The sequence below is a fragment of the Ictalurus furcatus genome, chromosome 15 (assembly GCF_023375685.1).
Source record: "Ictalurus furcatus strain D&B chromosome 15, Billie_1.0, whole genome shotgun sequence".
Taxonomy (NCBI): Eukaryota; Metazoa; Chordata; class Actinopteri; order Siluriformes; family Ictaluridae; genus Ictalurus; species Ictalurus furcatus.
Genome location: NC_071269.1, coordinates 20956022 through 20963145, shown reverse-complemented (window position 1 = coordinate 20963145; position 7124 = coordinate 20956022).

Below are 7124 nucleotides of genomic sequence, written 5' to 3'. Positions count from 1 at the left end.
TAATTTATATCTATTATATATTCATTATTTAGATATTTATTATATCTTGTGAGTGTTTGTGTCCATGAATTTCATCATGGTTGTAATTAAGAAAACGTCTATTATGTGTGGTTTCTTGCAGTGGCTCTACTTCTCCCAGCTAACTGTTAATAGTGGATGGTGAATTAATTTTCAGGAAGAACATTTTCCTAAACCTGACACATGGCCTAAACAATGCCTATGCCCTTGTGTCTCACCTATCATGAAGTATTTTGTCTAATGTTAATATAAAATTAAAAGGTCACGCTTCGAAAAACAAGTTCTTCAAGGGATCATTAGTAAAGGCAATTATTATATAGAATTGTATTAGGATCCATTGTATCCTGCTTTGATTTATTTGTGTGACCTTGGGGGTTTTTTTTCTTCTTTGTTCTGTATTTTATTGTATTTTGAATTGTGGTTTGTTATAATAAATCTACTGTGTATGGATCCTAATCATGTCCCTGTGACCTCTGCATTACGTCTGGAACTGTGAATCACACAAGTTACACGGCCATCTTTCTGGGTGCTCATACTCAACAACTCACAACAAAATCTCCACTGCAATGGAAAAACTCATCCAGAGTAACCATGAACCCAGGAATAGGCTGCTTCCGGCCAAGAATCATGCAGTCTGATAAGTATGACTGTTCTCCTGGAAAATGCAAAAGATTTTGTGTATATACACTGACTATCCAATTTATTAGGAACACCTGCACATTCATCCATGCATCCATTTTCTGTACCGCTTATCCTACACAAGGTCGCAAGGAGCCTGGAGCCTATTCCGAGGAACTCTGGGCACGAGGCGGGGGACACCCTTGATAGGGGGTGTTACGTTATTCAACATATTTCTGTTTGCTCTATGTGCCATTTGTGTGTCGGTGGTGGGCTGGGTTTTCTTTTGTCTCCTCCCTCTTCTCTAGACCCCGCCTACTGCATGCGTCACGTTCCGGCTTGCTACTGGACGATCACATCTTGTTCCTGCCTGCTCCAGCCTGGTGCGACGGGATTGGTTGTTGGCACGCTTCCGGAAGTGTACTTAAGCCCCGTCAGTCTTCCTCCCAGGGCAGATCATTGCCATTTGTGTTGTGTGTAGAGACAAGTGCATTTCACCTGTGTATGACCTTATGTCTGTTTTGACTTTGTTTATGCTCTGTCCCATTACGATTCATGTGATACCCTTTTTTATATATATATATATATATGTATATATATATATATATATGTGTGTGTGTGTGTGTGTGTGTATATGTGTATATTTATATATATGTATGTAGTATTTTGTTAGTTAACACACTAATGGTCACCTCTGTAAATAGTGCACGGTTAGGAGTGGTTTGTAGGAAGTCGGTGCCATTTTTGTTGATTCATCTTTTCTCCTGTTTTGCGTTAGCAAGGGAGTGAGGGAAGACTGTGTTTTTGTTTTCTTGTCTTCTAGGTTAACTAGTTTTCTTTCGTCAAGGTAGAGGGAATTTCTGTTTATTATTTTGGCCTGGCCGGCTTCTGAAGATTAAGACCACTGTGTATGAAAGGTGCTCCGTTTGGGAGAATAAAAAACCAACACAAATGCAATCTTGGTCTCGCCAAACCATTTTCTTTTATTTATTTATTTTTTTTTCCTTGTATGTTGCGGCCCGACCTAGACCGGGTTCATAACAGGGGCCAGCCCATCACAAGGCACATTCGCACACACATTCACACACTATGGACAATTTGGAAACGCCAATCTCTGCACCTTTATGCAGTTCTATAATCAATCAGTTGTGTTAAATAAATTTTACCTTATACATACTTTTGTAAGATCTAATGGACCACTGATTATTTTTTTTGACAGTGTAGATGGCAGTATGTTCTCCACAAAGGTTTGTGAGACATATTTCTGCTATAATTTTATCTAATATTATTTGTTGGGATTTTATATTGTTAAGCATAGTGTTTTCTATTTAATGCTTTTGATTTCCTTTTAGATTACGTTTAGTTGTTGTTTTTAAAACCCAGCAGCATCTCATTTTTGATTTATCAGAAGCACACATTGTTGTAACAATTTTAAAAAAAAATACTTCTACTGTTTAATGTTACTGCTTTACTAAATCTATTGTGTTGTATTTCTTTTATTAAATGCACACTTTGTATACTTCCATATTGTTTTTGTTTTGCACTATGGACTTTCCAGCGCATTAGTTTACACTGTCATCTTATACAAGTGTCTTCTCTGTGAAGTACTTGCTCATTGTATACCATGATAATTATGCAAATTCATGCATGAAGTATAAACCAGGCCCCTCTACTTTTCATTGGAATGCATCACATCACTCAAGTGTATAATTTCCTTCTTACAAGCCCTCTAACAACGTGCGCCCTTTCACACACCCGAGTCTTTGTGACTCTAGGTCAGTGAATGAAAGCTCACCCTTCCCACTAGACAGGTAAGTCATATTTCTTTGGGTTTTTAGTCACTTATGTTACACATATGCTACTGACCTTTGATTCAGTGTTCAAGTGTCACAGTACCATTTTGCTTTGTTGGCTTGTTCATTTTGTTTGATGTGGGGCAAATATTTTCAGTATTGAATTTCAAAGTTTATTTCTGCTTAAATGTCATTTTAATAAATGAATTAATTCATTTGAATTGTTTTCCTTTTTTATGTAAAAAAAAATGCAGTGCTTAAAGAGAAAAATCACTAACAATCCTTTTAAGATTAATTTACTAAGACTAATAATTAAAAATATGTCTTCTTTGTGGAATACTTCTCAAATTAAATACTGTATTTGAACAACTTGGTGGTATATATTTCTTCTAATATGTAGGTTTGATATCAACCACATAACACACAAAAGGTGTATGTTTGCTGAATTACTGATCTAAAATTCTGGGTATTATCCACTACCCCATCTGTGTCATCTATAGGTGATCATGTGTGTGCAGAGAATGAAGGTTTTGGTGGGTTTTGTGATACTAGAACTATTACTCGCTGTCCTCTTTTATCACTGGGCCAGAAGAGCTCCAACTGTGATACACAGTCAAAAGAAACTAGACTCCACTATAGAGAAGCTTCTTGAACGTAATGAACAGTTGAACAACAGGAACAGCAGCATTCCCTACCACCTCAAACAAACTACAGCACGGAAAGTAGACTCTGTTATGGCGCTTGACTCTGGCATTATGAACATCATTTAAAAGTCTACTAAATATTTCAAAGAAAGAAAAATATGCTTCAAATGATATAAACCATTCATAAAACCTTCAGACCAAAACAAACCTTCATAAACCAACTAATTAAAAATCTATTTTATTTATGGTGCTTTCTTATTTTGGATGAATTTTTAAAAACATGGATGTCGGTTCTAGCCATTTTTCATGCTAGGTGCAGGGCTATGCAGGTTGCATCATTAACTACCAAGCTGGCTTTTAAACAGGGTCTGCTATGGAAGGGTGGAATTTATGGTTTTGTATCAATCTTTCAGGTTGAATTTTTTTTTTAATCTTTTAACTATGGGGACAGTGACACAATTTTTTTGCAATTTTGCCTCTGTAAACCACCACAATGGATTTGAAAAGCAATAAAGATGTGATTGAAGTGTGGACTTTCAGCTGTAATTCAAGGGATTTTAACAAAAATATTGCATTAACTGTTTAGGAATTACAGCCTTTTTTTTTTTTAACCCAAGTACCTCCATTTTTACAGGCGAAAGTAATTGGACAAACTAACATAATTCTAACTATATGGATTTTTTTTATACTTGGATGAAAATCCTTTGTAGACAATGCCAGCGTGAACTCTGGAACCCATGCACATCACTAAATTCTGAGTTTCCTCCCTTGACATGTTTTGCCAGGCCTTTAATGCAGCTGCCTTCAGTTGCTGTCTTCTGTTCTTTCTGTCTTCCGTTTTGTCTCAGTTGGGTTGAGGTCAGGTGACTGCTCTTGGTTGCTTTCACTGTATGTTTTTGGTCATTATCTTGTACTTTGTGGTGCCGTTCAATAGTTTTGCAACATTTGACTGAATCTGAGCAAGAAGAGAAGGAAAGGGGGCGGGGGGGGGTTGGGGCTCGATCTAAAGTAGAGTACACCACGTCATCTGTCAAACATGGTGGAGGAAGTGTTATGGCGTGGGCATGTATGGCTGCCAAATGAACTGGGTCACTGGTGTTTACTGATGATGTGACTGCTAATAGAAGTAGCATCTCTGTAGCAATTCTGAAGTGCATTAAGTTAAACTTTCTGCTCATATTCAGTCAAATGCTGCAAAGCCCTTGAATTAAAGCTGGACTTCTTAATTCACACCTTCTTTGCTTCATTTCAAATCCATTGTAGTGGTGTACAGGAGCAAAATTATGAAAAATGTGTCCCTGTCATAATACTTATGGACCCGATTGTATAAACATGAAGATAGCCTTAGTTTCAGGTTAATGTGTTTATTTCTTTTATGGTGGGCAGAGTGAATTATAATTGTTTACATTTTGTACTCATTTTCATTTCATTATTTCAGTTAATTATTTTTTTTAGAAAAAAAAAAGGAAAAAGCTATTTGATTCGGTCACAACTGTAAGATATTTAATTAAGGTAAATAATTATTGATCTCTCACTTAATAGATGTTCAAACCAATGGATAACCTTATAGCAACAGATTCATACAATTTGATTTTGAAAAAAATAATTGAGAAAAGAATTGTCAGTTGATGCATAGAATTAAAACATTTTTGTGATTGTTGGCATTTTTAATGTAATTCTTCTTTTTTCATATATCAGTCCCTGACCTTACAAGAGAGAATAATTACATAGGCCCACCCCTGAAGGATTATTAAACTCCTTGGCTCTACTTTTTGCAGACACCTAACAGTAGAATGTCTGTGAAATGATTACTAATCAATGATTAAACACAAGATAATAATTGTTATTGCAATATCAGCTTGGACTTTGACCCTCCAGACTGCTATATGGTTTCTTCACCTCAATTTTGAACCTCATATTTTACTATCCTGTTCCATCACTGCATAAAACATATGGGGCTTTGTTTTCCAGGTAGCTACTCTGTGTTTTTCAAATTTTGCCCTGCCATTAAAGCAGAGAGTAATGTTTCTTTTTTGTTAATGTTAAATGTTAATAATCTAAATTTTCTCTGTGTGTGTGTGCGAATGTTTCACCTGTGCCTGGGTACTTTCCTCTTCAATAGTCCATCTGTCAGAACTTCCTTATTCTCGTACTGGTGTGCTCTTACACAACCACCACATCGTCTAGTGTCAAAAACCAGCTGTCTTTAAGTATTAAGATTTCACTTGACTGTTAAATTTTATTTATCTATATTTTATTCATTAGTTTATATACTTTTATATCTCATTTTATTCCAAATTTCCCACAGTTTGTTGGTTGGTTGGTTGGTTGGTTGTGGGGGTTTGGGAGAACCATTTACATGGTGAAATTATGACATGGTCTACTACATAAAGTTGAAAACTACAGGATTTCCTGAATTGAAATATGTTTCTCTTTGCATGTATCTCAACCACAAGTACAGTTCTAGCATTTTAAAATCTGGTTACCCCCAAGGTAAATGAAGAAATTTACTTTTAAAGGTACTTGAGACCTGACTTGGACTTGGACCTCAGGGACTTGCGAACATGTCTGGTCTGGTGGTTAAAAAATAAAAGCTGTTCTTTAGTCTGGTTTTCCGTTATTGTATTGAACGGACGCATATGCCAGATAGCAATGCTATCTGGTAATGAGCAGGGTGAGTGCAGTCCTTAATGATATTGCAGGCCTTCCTCAAACAGCGTGTTTTTGATAAATGTCCTGTAAGGCCAGGAGTTTGTTTCCAGTGATGAGCTCTGCTGTTCTCACCACTCTCTGTAGAGCGTTGTGGTCAGAAGAAAGAGCAGCTGCCATACCGAACAGTGATGCAGCCAGTCAGAATGCTCTCTATGGTGCAGCAGTAGAAGTTTGACATGATGTCAGAGGAAATGCCAAACCTTATAAGATTGCTGATGGGCTGCTTTCATTATTATATCCGTATGAAGGCTCCAGGAGAGATCCTCGGAGATGTGGACACCAAAGCGCTTAACTCTCTCCACCTCCACCCTATTGATGTAGATGGGAGCGTAACCCCCTCTCTATGACTTCCTGTAATCCACAATCATCTCCTTGGTCTTGCTGACATTCAGAGAGAGATTGTTGTCATCACACCATGCTGAAAGTGCTCTGACCTCCTTTCTGTAGAATGCCTTGTCACTGTTGGTGATGAATCCCAGGATGGTTGTATCATCTGCAAATTTGAAGATGACGTTGGAGCTGTGCTTAGCAGAGCAGTCATAGGTGAACTGGGGGTATAAGTGGGGTCTGAGCACACATCCCTGTGGGACACCAGTGTTTCATGTGAGTGTAGAGGATGTGCGGCTGCCAATTCTGACCACCTGGGCAGTAGGTAACCTGCAAGTAGCCCAGTTCAAGGGTCCAGTTCCAGGATCTGGGGTTCGGGGTTCAATCTTGAGCCTGGGTTACTGTCAGTCAGGAGTTTAATTCAAAACTGCACATAGTATAAATAAGCATGCAAAGGTTTGTGTACAATGGACTGGTGTCCATCTGTGTGTCCCTGCATTCCACCCAGTGCTCCCAGGATAGGCTTCATATCCACACTGACCAAGATAAAATGTTGACTAAAGATGAATGAATGAATGATAAGAATTCAATTGTTATGTTGTTGCTGTTTTATTAGCTGCTTTGCTACTCACAGAATATTTGGTCATGTGTTTTCATACAGTGCCCAGTGTTCTCTTACATTTTAAACATGTGCTTCTTAAAACTTTTATACAAGTACTTCATGCTATCTTTTTGAACTTGCAGATCAAATACAGCAGCAAACCATCTTATCATTGCTGAGGGAAACATTCCTCTTCAGTACCCCACTCAGGGTTTGCAGGTCCAGCCTAAAAAGTCCATTTTAATTCCTGGCGAGTGCTGTCATTAAAAACCTATCTAGGAATAGAAAATTATGGTTAATTGTATATAAATTTGTCAAGTATGTTTAAGGTGTACACTTTTTGATTTTGGTGAATATTCAGAGATCACCAGAAATAAGCCATTCATGGATATAATTCATATAAAATCTAAT